The sequence below is a fragment of the Saimiri boliviensis genome, chromosome 20 (assembly GCF_048565385.1).
Source record: "Saimiri boliviensis isolate mSaiBol1 chromosome 20, mSaiBol1.pri, whole genome shotgun sequence".
Lineage (NCBI taxonomy): Eukaryota > Metazoa > Chordata > Mammalia > Primates > Cebidae > Saimiri > Saimiri boliviensis.
Window position 1 is genome coordinate 35,275,466 of NC_133468.1, and position 22,276 is coordinate 35,297,741.

At 54.4% G+C, this 22,276-nt stretch overlaps 1 protein-coding gene across 5 annotated transcripts in view; it reads left to right on the forward strand.

Moving 5' to 3' along the window:
* Window positions 1-988: 988 nt before the first annotated feature.
* GTF2IRD1 (GTF2I repeat domain containing 1) overlaps window positions 989-22,276 on the forward strand; it is a 148,512-nt gene continuing 127,224 nt past the window's right edge. For 2 of the 5 annotated variants that reach the window (XM_039460562.2, XM_039460561.2), the window contains exon 1: window positions 989-1,259. The gene's annotated coding sequence lies outside the window, so the exon portion shown is untranslated. Of the gene's footprint in view, window positions 1,260-1,334; window positions 1,593-22,276 lie in introns of those variants that run through there. The other 3 variants (XR_012515309.1, XM_039460560.2, XM_074390460.1) reach the window with 2 other exon arrangements.

The following is a 22,276-nucleotide window of genomic DNA, read 5'->3' on the forward strand; positions in this document are numbered from 1 at the left end:
GGACAGCCAGCCCGTGAGGCTGGCAGCAAGATGGAGTCGGCCACTCTAGACTTCCCTCACTGCCATAATCTCTGCAAGCACAGTTTTGCCAGGAGGCTGTGGGGAGAGCTTGTAGGGTCTGCCGGGACCTGGGAGATTCTCAGTCTATGTTTGGCTGTTCTTCCAAGCCAGAAGCTCCCTGGGGTTGGGGCCTGCCTGGGGTGAGTCTCTCCCTCCCTGCCATGCCCAGCCTAGCCAAGGCCTAGTTCAGGGCTCAGGGCACCACGTGGGGGAAGGAGTGAGGTCCTTGTGCTGAATTAGGATTTATGGCTTTGGGAGCGGATGGGAGGTGTGCGCTCCGCTTCAGTAGGAGCACTGCTGTGGTGTGTGTGTGGTTTGGGGTAGGGGGAGACTGGGGTAAAAGCCTATCAGAGGGAGGTCCCATCACACAAGATGGGACCAAGAGTCCAGCTGGCTCTGCTGCGACTTTCGGCATGTCACAGCCTTCCTGCACATCTCAGGGGCGGGAGGGGGACAAAGGCTGTAAGAGGTACCTGGCCCAAGCGTTAGGACTAGAACCCGGGCCAGGCGGGAGTGACCAGCCGGGACGCTCAGGGCCTCCGCGCGTTCCAGCTGGGTGACCTTGACCCTCCAACTCCAGCCCCCCGCGCCCCGCAGCTCTCCCAGTGGTGGTGGGGGGGGCGAGCCTAGGTTTTCTAATCCGGCGCCGGGTGGGGGGAACCGAGGGCGCCCCCGCCCCTCCGCGCAGGTCCGGGGCCGAGGGGTGCGGCGCGCTCTGCCCACCGCGGCGCCAGGTCCCCGGGGCGCAGGGGCGCGGGGTGGCGAGCGGGGGGGCGCAGGGGCGCGGGGCGCGGGGCGGGCTAATCCCGTATGTAAATGGCAGCCAATGGAGGGTGGTGTTGCGCGGGGCTGGGATTAGGGCCGGGGCGAATGGCTGGCAATCTTACTGGGATTACAGAACAAAGAGCCTCCCCGCGCTCCCGCTCTCCGCTCCGCTCCCCGCGCCGCCCCGCCCTCCGCCGCAGCCCGCGCCGGGGGTGGGGGCCGCCGAGCGCCAGCCCCCCGGCCGGCCGATCCCCCCCCGCGCCCCCTCCCCGCGCCTCCCTCCCCGCCCTCGCCGCGCGGCCGTCCTCGCCTCCCTCTGCCTCTCCTTCCCCCATTCTCCCGGATTAATTAAGGAGGCAGCGGCAGGAGGCTGAGTCCTGGCCGCGGGCCGGGGCCGGGGCGCCGCTGGCAGGAGCGCTTGGGGATCCTCCAAGGTAGGAGAAACTTTTGCGGGGGGCGGGCGCCGAGGCCCTTCTCCCCGTCCCCCCCACCCCCGCCCCGGATCCCCTCCGCCTCCTCCGGGGGGGCCCCCGCCCCTCCCCCTCTCAAGGTGTTATAGGAGATGGGGCCGGCTTTTGGGTGCCCGGGGAGGCACGTGACCGGGATTATAATTCGGGCCGGGGGAGGGGAGGGACGGCCGCCCCCCACCTGTCCGGGAGGGGCCGGGAGCTGGGAGCTGTCACCCCTTCCCTCCTTGCCACCGGCCCTTCTGGAGGTGGGGGGCGTCCCGGGCCGGCGCCCGCAGGCTGCTGCAGTTGGCGAATGAGGTCAGTCGCGCTGCCCGCGGTGGCGGGCGCCGGGGTGGGAGCGGAGGGGGCTGGGAAGGCCGCGATCCCCGCCTTTCCCCCCCTCCGCCTTTCCTCGGGCTGGGCTGGCCCCTGGCCTGCGCCCCCTACTCCCAGGCGGGGATCCAGCCCAGCCAGGGTTGCCCCAGCAGGGTGGTTCCTGTTGGGGACCCCCCAAAGGGAGGGGACTGGCCTGTGTGTTGGTGGCCGCTGAACCCCGGGTGGAGGGGACTCAGGGGGTGGCAGTGCGGGGGAGCACAAAGGGTTCAGAGGAGTAAGTTGGGGGTACTCGGTCTGTGGGTGGTCTCTGAGTTCCTGCAGATGGGTGGAGAGGACGGAGAACGGGCCGCAGGGTGCTGAACACCCACCCACCCCATCCTAAGTCCCTGGGCATGCCGGGCTTGACACCTCTCCTGGGCTCCCCACCCCTGGCCGGCAGCCAGGGAGTGGGACCCTGCCCGGCCTGGCGTGGGCCCAGGGAAGGGGGACGCTGTACAGCCGCGAGTTCCACCCTCTTGGCTGTGCTGGAGGGGGCTGGAGCTCTGGCATCTGACCCTGCCTCCCCGGACCAAGGTCCCGCGATGGGAGTCTCCTGTGTCCCCATCCCAGCTGAAGTGAGGGGTGCTGGGACATAGGGGTCTCTCTGCAGGGCCCGTGGGGGGAGCACTGGGTCTTGGATGGAGACTGTGCCGAGGGCGCCCCGGGATGGCCCTGGGCCTGGTGGGTGAGAGTGGAGGGCAGGCCCCCACCACAGTTTTTGGAGGAGTGGGCATTTGTGAGGGGTTTTCTTAGAGGAGGGGAGGGGTGTCTGGAAGCTACCCTGGCCCGCCGCTGCCATGGTCTGCCTGTGTGTCTGGGTCCCTTGCGGCCAGGACTGTTCGCTCCTTGGCACTGGCCCGGGGCCTTGGGGCTTGGAAGGTGCCCCAAGCAGCTCATTTATTTCAGCAATGTCATTCCAGAGGGGAAGGGCGGCAGCATCGATTATTTATTCGAAGCAGGAGGAGGTGGCTGGAGGTTGGTGGCTGCTGGCAGGGAGGGGCTAGGTATAAGGTAGTTGGGTGGCCGTCATGAACCGCCCTATTTGGGGCCCAGGAGGGTGTGAGATAGACTCTGACCTCTTCTGAACAGGCACCTGCGGACCGAGGGACAGGCTTGGCCCCAAGGTGACAGGGCATCGGAACCCCCATCCTGCCTCTGGGGTGTGGGAGGCTCAAGTCCACACCTTGTTCTTCCATAGCCTGCTCTGAGGGTGACCTAGAAATTGGCAGTTCTGACTCAGAGGGTCCCACAGGACCCCACGGAGGAAGACGAGGAAGGAAGGGCTGAAGCTCCGCAGCCACTCCGAGCCTGCACTCTTAAAATGTTCCAGAACTTAGGGCCGACGCTTGTAAAACTGGGTCTTGAAGACAGCTTTGTAGGGGGCACGCTAAACGTACTTAAAAGGACTGTTCTCTCGATGCTGGGAGGAGGGTCATTGATTTGCAATATGCTAATCACAAATAATTGTTATCTGTTCATTGAAGGCAGCCCCCCGGGAGCCTGGCTAGCCTTCTGACGAGGGGCCATAATCTGGCAACCATAATCGAGGGGTCTTGGGGGCAGCTGTTTCTGCAGCCTGCTTGGTTCCAGAGGCCAGGCCATCCACAGTTTGGTGACAGCTTGGTTGTTGGACCTGGGGTCTCCTGGATGGTGGGTGATGGCCTGGGATATTCGTCCTAAGCATGACCTTGGAACCACAGATCACAGCCCCCCGGTGATTCTCGTTCAGGGTCCCGTCTCTGACCGCTCACTGCTCCCTCGATCCACTCGTAAATCCTGTAGTCTTGCTGCTTTCCTGGATGGCCTGACTTCCTCCCACCCCCGGCCTCTCTGCACACACGGTTCCTCCTCTCCTGAGGGTTTTTCCTGCCCTTCCCCTGTGGAGGCTGGGGGCTTCCTTTAATTGCCCCGCCTGGCTGGGGTAGGGGTCAGCGTGGTAGAATATGCCTCTTTTCCTCTCCTGCTTCATGATTTGACCTGGCTGTGGTGTCTTTGGGCTGAAGACTTCCTCGCCCTCAGGGCCAGCCATGGTACCACCTGTCTGTCCCCATCACATCCTCTCTCTCTCTCTCTCTCTCTCTCTCTCTCATTTATTTATTTATTTATTTATTTATTTATTTATTGAGACAGAGGCCTGCTTTCTGCCCAGGCCGGGTGCAGTGGTGTGAACACAGCTCACTGCAGCCTCGAACTCCTGGGTTCAAGCCACTGTCCCGCCTCAGCCTCCTGAGTAGCTGGGACCACGGGCAAGCGCCACCATACCTTAGCTAATTTTGCATTATTTGTAGAGACAGGGTCTTGGTGTGTTGCCCAGGCTGGTCTCAAACTCCTGGGCGTAAGCAGTCCTCCCACCTTGGCCTCCCGAAGTGCTGGGATAACAGGGGTGAGCCACCGCGCCCAGCCAACATCTTGATCTCACTTAGATGTTTACATCTCTCTCCCTGATTGCATTAGGGACAGGTAGGGATAGAGGCTTGCTTCTCAAATACTTGTTAAATGGCCACATGTTTGAGTGAATACATAAATGAATGAATGAATGAAATCCTGCTCTTGAGCCTTGACCCAAATGGCTAAGCAGACTCTCTCCTGTTTTCTTGAAATGCTCATAGCTGGGGCAAGTTCCCCACCCTGGTAGGAGTCCCAAGGTCTCTCCGTGAACTTCCTGGGGTCCCCTCTCTCCCCACGACCCCAGCCTGTGTCTTCTCCCGACTGTACCCCGGGGGCTTTGCTCCTCACTATTGTCCTCTCTGGGTCTCTCTGTTCCCTGACTCTCAGACTCTGTAAGTATCTCTGTCTCAGATGTGTGGCAGCCAGAGTCACAGCCAGGTTCCTTGGTTCTTTGGGACAAGCCAGGGGTGTGTGTCCAGCTCCAAGGGGCCTGCAGAGGCTTTAAGGGACACCCTTGGAACAAGACGTGCAGGGCCAATTTATAAACAGAAGAGCAGACTAGGAACAGGGCTTGGGACCCATGCTGAGTTCAGTCTTGTCTTTTTTTTTTTTTTTTTTTTTTTGGAGAGGGAGTCTCGCTCTGTTGCCCAGACTGGCGTGCAGTGGCGCCATCTCGGCTCACTGCAACCTCCGCCTCCCAGGTTCAAGAGACTCTCCTGCTTCAAGTAGCTGGGATTACAGGCGTGCTCCACCACGCCTGACTAGTTTTTGTATTTGTAGTAGAGATGCGGTTTCATCACGTTGGCCAGGCTGGTCTAGAACTCCTGACCTCAAGTGATCTGCCCGCCTCTGCCTCCCAAAGTGCTGGGATTGCGGGTATGAGCTGCTGCACCTGGCCCTGAGTTTAGTTTTGATTGAGGGGCTTCCAGGAGAATATGGGGCCTCTAGTACAGGGGACCCTTAGTGTGACTAGAAGGGCATTTCCCAAAGGAATTCATAGCAGAGGTGGAGTGGTGGGAAGGATGGTTTTCTGGGGGAAAAAGAGACGGATGAACCTGCCCAGAAGAGTTTGATGTGACAGGTGGTTGCTGGGGAGCGGGTAACAGTCTCCAAGGCGTAGGTGCCGGGGGCTCCAGGCAGGGCCTCTCGGAAGCCCCTCAGCCCCATCTCATGGAAATGTGCTTTTGCTGGCTCCATGGCTCACGCCTGTAATCCCAGCACTTTGGGAGGCCGAGGCAAGTGGATCACAAGGTCAGGAGATTGAGACCATCCTGGCTAACACAGTGAAACCCGTTCTCTACTAAAAATACAAAAAGTTAGCCAGGCTCGGTGGTGGGCGCCTGTAGTCCCGGCTACTTGGGAGGCTGAGGCAGGAGGATCACTTGAACTTGGGAGGTGGAGGTTGCAGTGAGCCAAGATTGAGCCACTGCACTCCAGCCTGGATTACAGAATGAGACTCTGTCTCAAAAAAAAAAAAAAAAAAAAAAAAGAGGAAAAACATGTGCTTTCTGCCCAGGCTCCACACTCCAGACAGGAGGCAGGATCTTGTCACTTTCTTGGCCTGGTTTGTGAGTTCTTAGCCAGGTATCTCCAGGTGTGGCAGAGGGGCTCTTGGCCTGCAGGGGGTGTGGTAATGTGGGTTCTGGAGGCAGAAAGCTTTGCAGGAAAGCCCCCTGGTCCATCACTATTTTTTTTTTTTTTTTTTTTGATGAAGTTTCGCTCTTGTCACAGAGGCTGGAGTGGAGTGGCACAGTCTCGGCTCACCGCAACCTCTGTCTTCCAGGTTCAAGCATCCTCCTGCCTCAGCCTCCTGAGTAGCCGGGATTATAGGCGCATGCCACCACACCCCGCTGAGTTTTGGTTTTTTTGGTAGAGATGGGGTTCCTCCATGTTGGTCAAGCTGATCTTGAACTCCTGACCTCAAGTGATCACCCCGCCTTGGCCTTCCAAAGTGCTGGGATTACAGGCTTGAGCCACTGCGCCCGGCCCCATCGTCACGTCTTCACCTACCCTGTTTTGGAAGCTCTCGCTCCCCTCGTCCCGCAGAACTGATCCATCCTTGGTCCGGTTCCCTCCCCTCTGGGTCAACCTGCACCTGGGTTCGTGGCTTTGTGAGTGTGGAGGGTCGTGCAGAATGGGGCCAGGCCTGTGGGAACCTGGGTTCCTGTCCTGGAAGTTGGCCCATTTAAGATAAGTTAGGGCCGGCTGTGGCAGCTCACGGCTCACGCCTGTAATCCCAGCACTTTGGGAAGCCTAGGCGAGTAGATCACCTGAGGTCAGTTCGAGACCAGCCTGGCCAACATGGTGAAACTCCATCTCTATTAAAAATAGAAAAATAGCCAGGCGTAGTGGCAGGCACCTGTAATCCCAGCTACTTGGGAAGCTGAGGCAGGAGAATCACTTGAACCCAAGAGGCGGAGGTTGCAGTGAGCTGAAATCATGCCGCTGCACTCCAGCCTGGGTGAAAAGAGCAAAACTCTAGCTCAAAAAAAAAAAAAAAAAAGATAAGATACATGTCCTGAACTAAATGGGTGAGGATGCTGTATCTTACACGATCTTAGGGCTACTGAGGGAATGTCTCGGGCAGTGAACAGAACTCAGTTCAAACACCCTTCCGCTGCCCCTGAGCGGGGCCTGGCTGACCCGGAGCTATTTGTGTGCTCACCTGCTGCCCTCCTTCAGGACCACCTGCTTCGGGTTGCCAGATTTAGCAAATAAAAATAAGGATGCCCGGCTAAAATTGGATTTCAGATGAGCAAGGACTCATGCAATATTTGGGACGAACTTCTAGCTAAAAGTGAGCCAGTGTTGATCTTAGTTCAGACTGAACTGGGGTCTTACGCTTTTATCTGGCAATCCCACAGCTGCTGCCTTTGGGGCGGTGGGACGGATAGGCATTGGGGAGGGGCCAGAGGTGTGTGTGGCTGATCCTGGAGTTGGGGTCAGGGCTCCATGGAGGCCTTGGGTATGATATGGAGTGAGTTTGAATCAGGTGGAGCTGATTCACTGATTCGTGGCCTTTTTAAAAAAAATTTGTATTGAAATGAGGTCTCACTGTCCCCCAGGCTGGAGTGCAGTGGCGCCATCTCGACTCACTGCAGCTTCCACCTCCCTGGCTCAAGCGATCCTCCTGGCTTGGTCACCCGAGCAGCTGGGACCACAGGCACACACCACCATACCCGGCTAATGTTTTGTATTTTGGGGTTTCACCATGTTGTCCAGTTCCTGAGTTCAAGAGACCCACCCACCTCGGCCTCCCAAAGTGCTGAATGACAGGAGTGAGCCACTGTACCCAGCCACCAGAGTCCTTTTTATTTTATTTTATTTTTCAAGACAGAGTCTCACGGTGTCGCCAGGCTGGAGTGCAGTGGTGTGATCTCGGCTCACCGCCACCTCCACTTCCCTGGTTCAAGTGATTCTCCTGCTTCAGCCTCCCAAGTAGCTGGGACTACAGGCACGCGCCACCACGCCCAGCTAATTTTTGTATTTTAGTAGAAACAGGGTTTCACCATGTTGGTCAGGATGGTCTCGATCTCCTGACCTCATGATCCGCCCACACGGCTTCCCAAAGTCCTGGGATTACAGGCGTGAGCCACGGTGCCTGGCCACATTTTTATTTTATTATATTTTTTGAGACAGGGTCTCACTCTGTTGCCCAGGCTGGAGTGCAGTGGTGTGATTCTAGCTCACTGCAGCCTCCAACTCCTGGGCTCCATGTGACCCTCCTACCTCAGTCTCTGCAGGTGTGTACCACCCACTTAGCTAATTAAAAACATTTTGGCCGGGCGAGGTGGCTCACACTCGTAATCCCAGCACTTTGGGAGGCCCAGGTGGGCGAATCACCTCAGGCCAGGAGTTTGAGACCAGCCTGACCAACATGGTGAAAACACAAAAACACAAAACTCATCTCTACTAAAAACACAACAATTTCCTATATGAAGTGTCGGTATAGAAAAAACAAACAAAAACGAACAAACAAAAACACAAAAATTATGCAGGTGTGGTGCTGCATGCCTATAATCCCAGCTACTGGAAGGCTGAGGCAGGAGAATTGCTTGAACCCAGGAAGTGGAGGTTTCAGTGAGCCGAGATTGCATCACTGCACAGAGTGAGACTCAGTTTCAAAAAAAATTTTTTTTTAAAGAGTTGGGGTCTTGCTGTGTTGCCCAGGCTAGCCTCAAGCTCCTGCCCTCAAGCAGTCCTCCTGTCTCAGCTTCCTAAAATGACGGGATCACAGGTACTCTCCTTCCAATGTCCTTGGTCGGGCTTTCTCCAGCCTGTGGCCTGAGGGTCTGGATCTCCTACTGGCCTGGGTGGCATGGAGGGTGTAGTCTAGGTGGCTGAGGGGTGCTCAGGGATCCCCAGTTTGGGAAGTCCTTGTCCTCAGGGATTTCTGGCCAATGGGGTCCCTACGGTGTCTTCAGAGGTGCTGTGAGGAAAGGGTAGGACATTGCTGGAAACACCCTATTAGACGCCAAGTAAGACTCATTTAGGATCGGCGGGGCTGGGAAAGTGTCTGCTACGTCTCCCTTTCAAGGCTGGGAGACCCTGCCTCGGGGGCGGTCATGGACTTGAGGGGCTGCCCCCACACCTGGGAGGCTGCTGGGAATCCCTGTACTCTCGGCAGGTTCCTGGCGTCTGTGCTGCAGCCCCTGGGGTGGGGGGCGTGGCGGGGAAGGCAGGGACAGGGGGCACGGGGGTCCACGTCTGCCTTCCCCCGCCTGGCAGTTGCTTGGATATAAAAGGGAGATGGCAGGCCGGGCGCGGTGGCTCAAGCCTGTAATCCCAGCACTTTGGGAGGCCGAGGTGGGTGGATCACGAGGTCGAGAGATCGAGACCATCCTGGTCAACATGGTGAAACCCCGTCTCTACTAAAAATACAAAAAATTAGCTGGGCATGGTGGTGCGTGCCTATAATCCCAGCTACTCAGGAGGCTGAGGCAGGAGAATTGCCTGAACCCAGGGGGCGGAGGTTGCGGTGAGCCGAGATCGTGCCATTGCACTCCAGCCTGGGTAACAAGAGCAAAACTCCGTCTCAAAAAAAAAAAAAAAAAAAGGGAGATGGCTCTCCCCGACCTGCCTGGACCCTAGGGTGGTGCTGTCAGTCCACGGGACTCGGCGTGGCCCCGTGGGGACTCCACAGCATGGGTGTGTGGACCCCCCAGAGGCAAGTCTGTGGTGGAGACGGCGTAGGAGGGCCCGGTTTGAGGGCGTGGGGTTCTGGGTGCTTGAGGATACAGAGGAGGCCGCATCGTTGGGGCGGGCGGGGAATCGGGGCGCAGCTGGGCCCTCTCCCCTCCTGTTCCCCATGGCAGGGGGAGAACCCCCCCTGTCTCTTAGATGGCTGGCTGAGGACAGGCCTCTGCCGGCTGGCGGCGGCCCAGCAGGGTCTCAAGGTGCATTTTCTGGTGACTGGAAGAAGCACCATCAAAGCAAGTCCGTGGTTGTTGTTTATTTGGTTTTTTTTTTTGAGGCAGAGTTTTGTTCTTTAGTCACTCAGGCTGCAGCGCAAGGTCCTCCGCCTCCCGGGTCCCAGCGATCCTCCTGCCTCAGCCTCCTAGGTAGCTGGGATTACAGGCACCCGCCACCACACCTGGCTTTTTTTTTTTTTTTTTTTTTTTTGTAGTTTTTAGAAGAGACGGGGTTTTACCACATTGGCCAGGCTGGTCTCGAACTCCTGACCTCAGGTGGTCTGGCTGCCTTGGCCTCCCAAAGTGCTGGAATTACAGGCGCGAGCCACCGCGCCCGGCCAAGTCCATGTGTTTTCTCCATCCCTTGGCGGGGCGTCAGGCCTGAGGGGGTCTCGTTAGGTCCTGGTCCCCAGCCCCTGGCCGGCACCTGAGAAGGGTCCACTTTATATTTTATTCTATTTATTTTATTTTATTTATTTGAGGCGTAGTATCACTCTGTCACCCAGGCTGGAGCGCAGTGGTGCGATCTCAGGTCACTACAACCTCCACCTCCCGGGTTCAAGCGATTCTCTGGCCTCAACCTCCCGAGTAGCTGGGGTTATGGGTGCATGCCACCGCACCCAGCTAATTTTTGTATTTTTAGTAGAGACGGGGCTTTGCCATGTTAGCCAGGCTGGCTTCAAATTCCTGACCTCAAGTGATCCGCCTGCCTTGGCCTCTTAAAGTGCTGGGATTACAGGCCTGAGCCACTGTGCCCGGCCCAACTTTATATTTTATTATAAATGTCGTTGAGGAGTAAGGGCTGCGCCATACCAGGAGCTTGCCTGGCTCACACCCTCATGTCATTCAACCCCCATCAAGACAGAGAACAGCGCTTTGGGAGGCTGAGGCGGGAGCGTGGCTTGAGGCCAGGAGTTTGAGACTAACATAGACAATATAGCAAAACCCCCATCTCTACAAGAAATAAAAAAAATTAGCCAGGCAAGGTAGCTTATGCCTGTCCAGCGACTCGGGGGCTGAGGCGGGAGGATTGCTTGAGGCCAAGAGTTTGAGACCAGCCTGGGCAACATCGCAAGACCCCATCTCTTAAAAAGAAAAATTAGCCAGATGTGATGATGTGTGCCCGTAGTCCCAGCTACTTGGGAGGCTAAGGCAGGAGGATTGCTTTTTTTCAAAACTTCAAAAAGTTTTTTTTGAAGCCCGTTTGTTCATCTTTGTCTCTTATCCCAGCCCCAGCAACCACTGACCTGTCTTCTTTATATGGCTTTGCATTTGTAGAATGTCACATAAATGGGATCGTACAGTCCAGAGCCTCTGAATCTGGCTTCACGCAGCTTGATGCATTTATCCGCCTTGCTGGGTGCACGGGGAGCTGGTCCCTTCTGGTCCCTGAGTAGGGTTCCATGGTGTGGGTATGCCACATACCTCTAGCCACTCTCCTCTCTGGGGAAATCTAGCTAACTGGTTTGGCGGGCCCTGCATCAGCTCGGGATCCCCCAGAAGAAGGTAGTTCCTCTTTCTCATTTTCACAAAGGCACCATCTGGCTGGCAGGGGGCCTGTGGCCTGTACCCCATCACTACGCACCCCGCCCCAACCCTCATCAAGAGCTGACCCCAAGCCGGGGGAGCTGTTCATCGCCGTCCTCAGAGCTGGAATTTCATCCTCTGTTTCTGGTGACTCATACCATGAGCCCCGCGATGAAATTACACCTGCCCGCCGCTGCCCTCAGGCCCTCTGGCCCCACGCGATCCTCCCGCTGCCATCCAGGTGGGCTCTGGAGTAATTGAGGCTGTGGGGGCCAGGACAGCTGGAGGTGGAGGGCGGGGCCCGGGAGGGGAGTCGTCTGTGCCCAGGGCCGTCTTGCTGGTCTCCTAGGTCCCCCCACCCCTGGGAGTCTGGGGGTTCCTGGTGAGGCGGCTCTGGTCTTCACTCCTGCAGCTGTTTAGCTTGGGGTAGAAATTCCATGTTGGCGTGAAATAAGAGCAGGACTTCTGGGGATAGGGAAGGAGGGTGTGAGGCCCTGTTGCAGGCAGGAGCCTGAGTTAGGGTCAAACAACAGGGCTGGCCGAGTGATGTCACATCTCTGGGTTTTGGTTTGTTCATCTTTTATTATTATTATTATTATTTTGAGACAGGGCCTTGCTCCGTCGCCCAGGCTGGAGTGCAGTGTTGCAGTCATAGCTTGCTGCAGTCTTGAACTCCTAGGCTCAGGTGATTCTGCCTCCTAAGTAGCTGGGCTTGCAGGCACGTGCCACTCCACCCAGCCGATTTTTTTATTTTGTAAAGATGGGGTCTCGCTGTGTTGCCCAGGCTGGTCTCGGACTCCTGTGCTCAAGCAGTCCTCCCGCCTTGGCCTCCCAAAGTGCTGGGATTAGAGGGGTGAGCCACTGTACCCGGCCTGTTTATCTTTAAATGGGTGAACAGAACGCTAGGTTTGCAGGACTGTGAGACTCAGCTGGGGTAATGTGAGCCTGTGGATTTCCACGGAGCCCTGGAGGGCACCAGGGACCACCAAGGAGCAGGAGGTGGGGACATGTGAGGCTCAAGCCTCCTGTGCCCCTTTGGGCCACAGTAGGACCACTTTTTTTTTTTTTTTTTTTTTTTTTTTTTTGAGACAGAGTCTCACTCTGTCGCCCAGGCTGGAGTGCAGTGGTGCAATCTCGGCTCACTGCAACCTCCACCTCCCGGGTTCAAGCGATTCTCCAGCCTCAGCCTCTCGAGTAGCTGAGATCTCAAGCACATGCTATCACACCCAACTAATTTTTGTTTCACCATGTGAATTCTTGACCTCAAATGACCCGCCCACCTCGGCCTCCCAAGGTGTTGGGATTATAGGTGTGAGCCACCGCGCCTGGCCCTAGGACCACTTTCACTGGAGTTACCTGTTAGAGGTAACTCTAAATACAATTCTGGTTGCTAAATGTTTGGAACCCGCTGTTACCTGTAGTCGGCCCTGTGTGGAACAGTGGCCATTCTCGTGAACGTTTGTGTGGCCAGCACCTAGATTATGGTGGTTCACGGACTCCTGCCTGTCACTTGCCTGAGGCTGAGCCTCAGTTTGACTGTCTAGGAAATGGAACCACAGAGGGTACCTCTGCAGGGTTGCCGGGTGGGCATAAATAAAGCAGGGGACCCGAGCCAGAGCTTGTGAGTTTCCCATTGGCAAATCCATGAATTTCCCAGGGCTCCCGGCTTCCTAAGGAAATGGAGCTCCCCGGGTGAGTTCACAGATCACAGACCCACACAGATCACGTAGCCCGTGTGGGTGTCTTGAGACATTTAGGTGGTTTTTACTTTTTGTGTTGTTATCGTTTGTTTGTTTTTGAGAGAGTGTCTCCCTCTGTTACCCAGGCTGGAGTGCAGTGGTGTGATCATGGCTCATTGCAGCCTCCGCCTCCTGGGTTCAAGCAATCCTCCTGCCTCAGTCTCCTAAATAGCTGGGATTAGAGGCGCCTGTCACCATGCTCAGCTAATTTTTGTGTTTTTAGTAGAGACAGGGTTTCTTCACGTTGGCCAGGCTGGTCTCGAACTCCTTGGCTCAAGTGATCACCCGCCTCGGCCTCCCAAAGTGCTAGGATCGCAGATGTGAGCCCACCACACCCAGCTGGTTTTTACTTTTTTTTGTTGTTTTTTGTTTTTAAGTTGTTATTTAATTTGTTATTTGTGAAATCACTGTGGCCCTTCTATGATGAGGGCTGCCCCAGGCAACTTCCCCCTGCACCTAACTCTTGCCTCCCGCCCCTCCAGAGTCCCCGAAAGTCCTCAAAGGCAGGACCCTGGGGCCAGCACTCGGTGGCAAGCCTGTGAAGAGGTTAGCCCTGTGCAGGAAGGAAGACTCTTGGGTGCTCCTGGGTGGCTTCCTGTAGCAGACAAGACCCCCCACCCACCCACCTGGCTCCAGGGTGGTCCTGGCAGCTCCAAGGGGCCTTGTGACTCTCTCCGTCTGATGTCTCTCTCATGTTTATCCAGGAGCTGGTTTTTCAGGCATGGCCACTTTCTGTAGCGAGGCGCAGGCAGGGAGAGGCAGGGCCGTGGGGAAGGAGGGGGTCACCCCGATCCCCGTGCACACCCTGGCTCCCAGCTGTGGGTGCAGCCCTCTGGGCAGGTGGGCAAACCACATCCTCCCTCTTTGATCCTGGTCCACCCACCCACCTGCCCCAGGCCAGCAGCTCCATGAGATACTCTCTTCTCAGCACATTCACAGGAGAGATGCTCTTGGTGGCCCTGGGTCAGAAGCCAGGGCTCCCTCACTTCACAGCAGGGTGCAGTGGAACCATCAGGGTCTTTGAAGGCAGGCACACCTAGGTTCAAATCCCAGCCTGACCGCTGAGCTGCTATGTGACCACAGGCAAGTGACTGTACCTCTCTGAGCCTCATCTGAACAAACAAGGATCGTTTTCTTATACAGTGTGGCCGGGTTCTCGGGGAAATCAGTATATTCAGTTTCGGGGAGCTAGCTGCCATCTCAGTGAAAAGCACTTTTTTCAGCTTGTCATGTGGTGACCCCAGAAGCTGGCCCTGTAGGAGCCCCACTCCACCAGACAGCAAACCCTGGACTCTGTCATTCCAAGATCTGTTCTTTTTTGTTGTTGTTGAGATGGAGTCCCGCTCTGTTACCCAGGCTGGAGTGCATTGGCCTAATCTCAGCTCACTGCAACCTCCGCCTCCTGGGTTCAAGCGATTCTCCTGCCTCAGCCTCCTGAGTAGCTGGCACGCGCCACCACGCCCGGCTACTTTTTGTATTTTTAGTAGAGTTGGGGTTTCACCATGTTGGCCAGGCTGGTCTCAAACTCCTGACCTTAGGCGATCCACTCGCCTGGGCCTCCCAAAGTGCTGGGATTATAGGCATGAGCCAATGAACCTGGCCCCAAAGATCTGTTCTTATCTTCTGCCTGTCCAGGACACACCCCTCTGTCCATGAGGTGTGGGGTATGGCATGCCTCAGTTTCTTTTTTTTTTTTTTTTTTTTGAGACAGAGTCTTGCTCTGTCACCCAGGTTATTGTGCAGTGGCCAGATTACAGGTGCCCAACACCACACCTGGCTAATTTTTTGTATTTTTAGTAGAGACAGGGTTTCACCATGTTGCCCAGGCTGGTCTCGAACTCCGGGCCTCAAGTGATCCACCCACCTCGGCCTCCCAAAGGGCTGGGATCACAGGCGTGAGCCACCGCACCCGGCCGGCATCCCTTGGTTTCTGCTTCCACGAACTGGGAAAACCTCAAACGTAGAACTGGTTGGTCCCCCTCGGCCTGCCCACCCCTTACCCCTCAGGGTCACAGCCATTCCACTTGTTAGAGGCCAGGCCCTTGTTCTGGGGCAGAGGCTATCTGTGGCTCCTTAGGGGATGAGAGATCCTGGTTTTCTATTTTGTGTAAAAATACAAAAAAGTAGCCGGGCATGATGGTGGGTTCCTGTAATCCCAGCTACTTAGAAGGCTGAGGCAGAATTGCTTGAACCTGGGAGGTGGAGGTTGCAGTAAGCTGAGATCATACCACTGCACTCCACGAGACAGCAAGACCGACACTCCATCTCAAAAACTAAAAATAATTTTAAAGAACAGTGCCACTCCCAGGTGTGGTTGACAGCAGCCTGCAGGAGAAGTGGCTTTCTGCAGGGCCCTGGAAGACGGCGGATTTGGGCACAGGTGTAGGCTCAGAGACGGGACGTGGCGCTGAGGCTGCCGCGCTGCTTCTGGGTAAAGATCTCTATCAGGCTGGGCACGGCAGCTCGCGCCTGCCATCTAGCACTTTGGGAGCCCGAGGTGGGAGGATCAGCTGAGGTTGGGAGTCGAGACCAGCCTGACCAACGTGGAGAAACCCCTTCCGTACTAAAAATACTAAAGTAGCTGGGCACCGTGGCGCATGCCTGTAATCCCAGCTATTTGGGAGGCTGAGGCGGGAGAATCACTCGAACCCGGGAGGCGGAGGTTGTGGTGAGCTGCGATCATGGCATTGCACTCCAGCCTGGGCAACAAGAGCAAAACTCCGTCTCAAAAACAAACAAACAAACAAACAAAACTCTATCTGACGGCCTCCCTCCCAGGCAGCTCAGGGCTTTCCATGGCTCCTGGAAAAGCTGCAGACTGGGCATGGCGAGGCCCTGCCTGCGTCTGTCTGTGCCAGCCGCGATGAACTTGATCGTTTCTAGAATGTACCGTGCTCTGTCTTGCGCTGCTGCCTCTCCCTAGAGCGTGTGTAATGCTCCTGGTCCGTGTTCCTGGGCCGATGCCTCATTGCAGGTCTCAGCTGGGATGTCACTTCTCGCCACAAAGCTTCCCTGATCTGGTGTCCCTCCAGGTCATGGTAGGTGCCTCTCGTCTGTGTCCCCAGCCCCAGCCAGTGTCACAAACGAGACTCTAATTGCCCTTGTGCCTGTCTGTCACCTTCACAGACAGAGTGTCACTGCCAGCAGGTCAGGGCCCTGTCATCGTGCTCCCCTCCGCTCCCTGTCCCTCCTAGCACCCTGCTTCGCACGGAGTGGGCATCCTGTGCAACCTGGTTAAGTGAATTAGAAGCAAGCTCAGGGCCAGGCATGGTGACTTACGCCTGTAATCCCAGCACTTTGGGAGGTCAAGGCAGGTGGACCAGCTGAGGTGGGGAGTTCGAGACCAGCCTGGCTGATGTGGAGAAACCCCGACTCTACTAAAAATACAAAATTAGCTGGGCATGGTGGCACATGCCTGTAATCTAAGCTACTTGAGAGGCTGAAGCAGGAGAGTCACTTGAACTGGGGAGGCGGAGGTTGCGGTGAGCCGAGATCATGCTGTTGCACTCCAGCCTGGGCAACAAGAGCAAACTCAGTCTCAAAAAAAAAGTAAGCTCAGGTGGGACCCCCTCCCTACCTCTTTTCTTTTCTTTCTTTCTTTTTTTTTTGGAGACAGGGTCTCACTCCATTGCCCAGGATGAAGTGCAGTGGCTCGATCTCATCTCACTGCAACCTCTGCCTGCTGGATTCAAGCCCTTCTGCCTTAGCCTCCCGAGCAGATGAGATTACATGCACCTGCCAACACACCAGCTAACTTTCGTATTTTTGTAGATATGGGGTTTCACCATGTTGGCCAGGCTAGTCTCGAACTCCTGACCTCAAGTGATCTGCCCACCTCGGCCTCCCAAAGTGCTGGGATTACAGGTGTGAGCCCCTGCGCCTGATCCCCCTCCATCCTTCAATCCCAGCTCTTGCTGGCCTCCTCCATCCGCCCCAGGAGCTGCCTCAGCTGGCCTGGCAGTGGTGTTCAAAAGCATCCAGAGGGCAGTGGTGATGGTGGGGGGGGGCAGCTTGTCCCTCTGAGCTGGGTATAGCCCTATTTGGGGGGTTTCCCTCCAGGAAAGGCAGCTGATGTGTGCAGATAGCTCAAGTGTGGAATGACAGAGCAGTTCATCCTCTGGGCTATTTATTTATTTTGTTTTGTTTCTGAGACAGATCGTTGCTCTGTCACCCAGGCTGGAGTGCAGTGGCATGATCTCGGCTCACTGCAGCCTCCACCTCCCGGGTTCAAGCAATTCTCCTGCCTTGGCCTCCCGAGTAGCTGGGGTTACAGGCATGTGTCACCACACACAGCTGATTTTTGTATTATTATTATTATTATTATTATTATTTATTTATTTAATTTTTATTTTGAGTCGGAGTCTCGCTCTGTCACCCAGGCTGGGGTGCAGTGGCACAATCTCGACTCACTGCAACCTCCGACTCCCAAGTTCAAGAGATTCTCCTGCCTCAGCCTCCTGAGAGTAGCTGAGACTACAGGCGCCCACCACTGCTCCTGGCTAATTTTTGTATTTTTAGTAGAGACAGGGTTTCACCATGTGGACCCGACTGGTCTTGAACTCCTGGCTTCAGGTGGTTGCCTCTGGGCTACTTAGACACACACGCTTGTGTGCGTGCATGGCTGTGTATTTGCACGTGTATGTGACCTTCCTCAGGCCACCGGTGGTGACAAGGCCTGGTCACTTGACATTCTGCTGAATCTTGACCTCCAGCCTGGAGCTTTACCCCCCAGCGTACACAGCCCCTCGAGTCCTGGTCGGTGGCAAAGAGGGGACCATTCCTGTCACTTAGGGCTGCATTTGGCTACAGGTAATAAAAATCCCCACTGTAAATACAGTAAGTATCTAAATGTTAAGCCAGGCCAGGTGTGGTGGCTCGGGCATGTAATTTTAGCACTTTGGGAGGCTGAAATGGACAGATTGCTTGAGTGTAGGAGTTCGAGACCAGCCTGGGCAACATAGTGACACCCTACCTCTACAAAACATAAAAGTATATTTTTTAAAACCTATGCATACATATGTATGTATGTATGTATGCATGTATGTATAAAGCCTGGCAGACTTTAGATAATAAACCTGACAGTTAAACAAAGAGGAGTTTATTCCTCATAAGCAAATATATAGTTGGGTATGTCCCTGTAGTCCCAGCTACTCAGGAGGCTGAGGCAGGACAATCTCTGGAACCTGGGAGGCAGAGGTTACAGTGAGCTGAGATTGCACCATTGCACTCCAGCCTGGTGACAGAGTGAGATTCGGTCTCAAAAAAAAAAAAAAGAAAAGAAAAGAAAAGAGAAAGAAAGAGAGAAAATATGGAAGGTATTTGGAGGATGGGATGGTGCCTATGGGTAGATATTTGGAGGCTGGAGTAGGCGCTTAATGAGGCTTTTGGGGGTTCAGTGATGTCTCTGGGGACTTGATTCTGTTATTCTCTACCATGTTGGGGTTTTTTTTGTAAGTTTATTTAAAAACGATTCCTTTAAAGTGTATAATTTAATGTATTTTTAAAAATACATTCACAGACTTGTGCAGCACTCATCACTGTATTTCAGAGCGTTTTCATCATCCTAAGAATCTCCACCCATTAAGCAGTCAGCTCTTGTTCCCTGCTCCCCCATCCCCTGGCAACGACGAATTTACCTTCCGTCTCTGTAGATGCGCCTATTCTGGGCGTTTCATGGAGAGGGAATCATGTCTGGCCTTTCCTCAGGGAGTATTGTTTGTTCAAAGTTCATCCACGCTGTAGCATGAGTCAATGCTCCTTTCTTTTTATGGCCAAATAATATTCCATTTCATGGATATACCATATTTTGTTTATCTGTTCATCAGTTACGGACATTGGGGTGTTTCTTTCTTTTTTTTTTTTTTAGACAGAGTCTTGCTCTGTCCCCTAGGCTGGTGTACAGTGGTGGGACAATGGCTCACTGCAGCCTCAAACTACTGGGCCCAAGGGATCCTCCTGCCTCAGCCTCCCAAGTAGCTGGGACTGCAGGCACCATGCCACCACACCTAACTAATTAAAAAAAAATTTTGTGTGGGTATAAAGACAGGGCATATGTATTAGCAAGACCCTGTCTCTACCAAAAATAACTTTTTAAATTATCCTATTAATTATGATATCATTATACCATAAAATTCACCATTTTATTTATTTAGTTTTTTTAGAGACAGGGTCTTGCTCTCTTGGCCAGGCTGGAGTACAGTGATACAATCATGGCTCCATGCCCCAGGCTCCAGCTAGCCTCCTGCCTCAGCCTCCTGAGTAGCTGGGACTACAGGTGTATGCCACCATGCCCGGCTAATTTTTGTATTTTTTGAGAGATGGGGTTTTGCTGCGTTGCCCAGGCTGGTCTTAAACTCCTGGACTCAAGTGATCCACCCACCTGAGCCTCCCAAAGCGCTGGGATATGTAAGCATAAGCCACCACACACGGCCAGACTCGCTCTTTTAATGTATGTGGCGCATGGTTTTTAGTATCTTCAACAAGTTGTTCAAGCACCACCACCATCTAATTCTGAACTTTTTCATCACTCCAAAAAGAAGCCCCTTACCTCATTAGCAGTCTCTCCACTCCCCAGCACCCCCCACCTCCAGCCCCTGGTAATTGCTAATGATTGTCTCTTTGGGTTTTTGGTGACTTCTTTATAAAGTTAAGCCTTCGCCGGGCACGGTGGCTCAAGCCTGTAATCCCAGCACTTTGGGAGGCTGAGGCGGGTGGATCACAAGGTCAAGAGATCGAGAACATCCTGGTCAACATGGTGAAACCCTGTCTCTACTAAAAAATACAAAAAAAATTAGCTGGGCATGGTGGCGTGTGCCTGTAATCCCAGCTACTCAGGAGGCTGAGGCAGGAGAATTGCCTGAGCCCAGGAGGCGGAGGTTGCGGTGAGCCAAGATCGCGCCATTGCACTCCAGCCTGGGCAACAAGAGCGAAACTCCGTCTCAAAAAAAAAAAAAAAAAAAAAAAAAGCCTTCATCTACCGTATGACTAGGTATTTACCTATGACAAATGGAAGCTCGGGTTCACATAAAAACTTAAAGAGGAATATCTGTAGTGGCTTTATTCATAATTGCCCAAAAGCAGAAACAATTCAGATGTCCAACTGCTCAGTGAATAAACAAACTAGAACATCCGTACCGTGGAATACTAGTCAGCAGTGAAAAAGGATGAATGCTAGGTATCACACCGCCACAGGCAAACCTCACAAGCATTGTGCTAAGGGAAGAAAGCAGACTGGAAAGGCTGCTTCTGGCTGGTTCTGTTCCTATGTGGGTTTCCTTTTTTTTTTTTTTTTTTTTTTTGAAACGGAGTCTTGCTCTGTTTTCCAGGCTGGAGTGCAATGGCATGATCTCAGTTCACCGCAACCTCTGCCTCCCAGCTTTAAGCAATTCTCCTGCTCTAGCCTCCCAAGTAGCTGGGACTACAGGCGCCCGCCACCACACCTGATTAATTTTTTTTTTTTTTTTTTTTTTTTGCATTTTTAGTAGAGATAGGGTTTTGCCATGTTGGCCAGGCTGGTCTTGAACTCCTGACCTCAGGTAATCCTCCCGCCTTGGCCTCTCAAAGGGCTGGGATTACAGGTGTAAGCCGCTACGCCCAGCCTCTGGTTCTAGTCATATGGTTCTGGAAAATGCAAGATTAGGGACAGGGAACAGATCAGAGTTTGCCTGAGAGTGGGGGAGTATTTTGGAGGGATGGAACTGAAATGTGTTTTGATTATGGTGGCAATTACTTGACTGCAGGCATTTGTGAAAACTCATAGAAATATGGCCAGAGGTGGTGGCTCATGCCTGTAATCCCAGCACTTTGGAAGGCTGAAGCCAGAGGATTCCTTGAGGTCAGGAATCTGAGACCAGCTTAGACAGCAAAAAATTAGCCAGGTGTGGTGGCACACAACTGTAGCCCCAGCTACTTGGGAGGCTGAGGTGGGAGGATTGCTTGAGGCTGGGGGTTCAAAGCTGCAGTGAGCTATGATCATGCCATCACACTCTAGCCTGGGTGACAGAGGAAGACCCTGTCTCTACAAAAAATTTAAAAATTAGCCAGGCACAGTGGCATGTACTTGTAGTCTGGCTACTCAGGAGGCTGAGGTGGGAGGAGGGTTTGAGACCAAACTATGTTGTCGCGGTAACATAGCAAGACCCCTGGCTCTACCTTTTTCAAGTATTTAAGAAAAAAGCGGCTGGGTGCGGTGGCTGACCTCCCAGCACTTTGGGAGTTTGGGAGGCTGAGGCTGGCAGATGACAAGGTCAGGAGATCGAGACCATCCTGGCCAACATGGTGAAACCCCATCTCTGCTAAAAGTACAAAAATTAGCTGGGCATGGTGGCACATCCCTGTAGTCCCAGCTGTTCAGCAGGCTGAGGCAGGAGAGTTGCTTGAACCCAGGAGGTGGAGGCTGCAGTGAGCCAAGATCACACCACTGCACTCCAGCCTGGGTGACATAGCAAGACTGTATGTTAGAAAGAATGTATTTCATTGCATGCGTATCATGCCCCAGGTAGAAAGGGCCTAGACTTGGAAGCGGCCTTTCCTGAGTAACTCCATTTGGACTCCACCATCACGTTTGTTCTAGTTGGTGCTATCTTCCCTTCTACGGAGCGTGTTTTGGTCTGTCAAGTTGGCCAACCTGACTTGTGCCTAGGGTTGGGGCCAGGGGCTGCAGTGGGGCGCCCCTCTTTTTCTTTCCTTGGGTATCCTAACCCCTCTGCATTTCCTGAGCCTCTTGGATGGAGGAAGCCACAAACTGTTAGAACTGGAAATGTTAGAACCTCAGAATATGCTGGCCTCTTCTCTTTTTTCAGATGGGGAAACTGAGGCCCAGGGCTGGGAAGACACTTGACTAAGGTTCTAGAAGTTATGAGGATCAAGATCTAAAACCACCTCTGGCCGGGTGAGGGGGGCACACGCTTGTAATCCCAGCACTTTGAGAGGCTGAGGCGGGAGGATCACTTGAGGTCGGGAGTTCGAGACCAGCCTGGGCAACATGGTGAAACCCTGTCTCTATTAAAAAGACATTTAAAAAAATTAGGCCGGGTGTGGTGGCTCACGCCTGTAATCCAGGCACTTTGGAGGCCAAGGCGGGCAGATCACCTGTGGTCGGGAGTTCAAGACCAGCCTGACCAACATGCTGAAACCCCGTCTTTAAAAAAAAAAAATTAGCCAGGCATGGTGGGGTGGTGGTGGCCTGTGGCATGGTGTTGGGTGCCTGTAGTCCCAACTACTTGGGAGACTGAGACACGAGAATTGCTTGAACCCGGGAGGCGGGGGTTGCAGTGAGCCGAGATCACAGCACCACACTCCAGCCTGGGCAACAGAGCAAGACTCTTGTCTCAATAAGTAAATAAATAATCAATCAACCCACATCCATGACTCCTGCAGGTGCCCCTGGAGCCTCCCTTGTCTCCTGCTCCTGGTTCTGGAGGCTGGACGGGCTCATGCTGGCCCCACAGCTGGCGGGATGCTTTGCAGCAGCGCATGCTGGACGGGGTAGAGGGGGTTAGGGAAGGGTCAGGGCATCTGCAACACTGCGGTGGAGGAGACAGTGTGGTACAGGCTGGCGAGT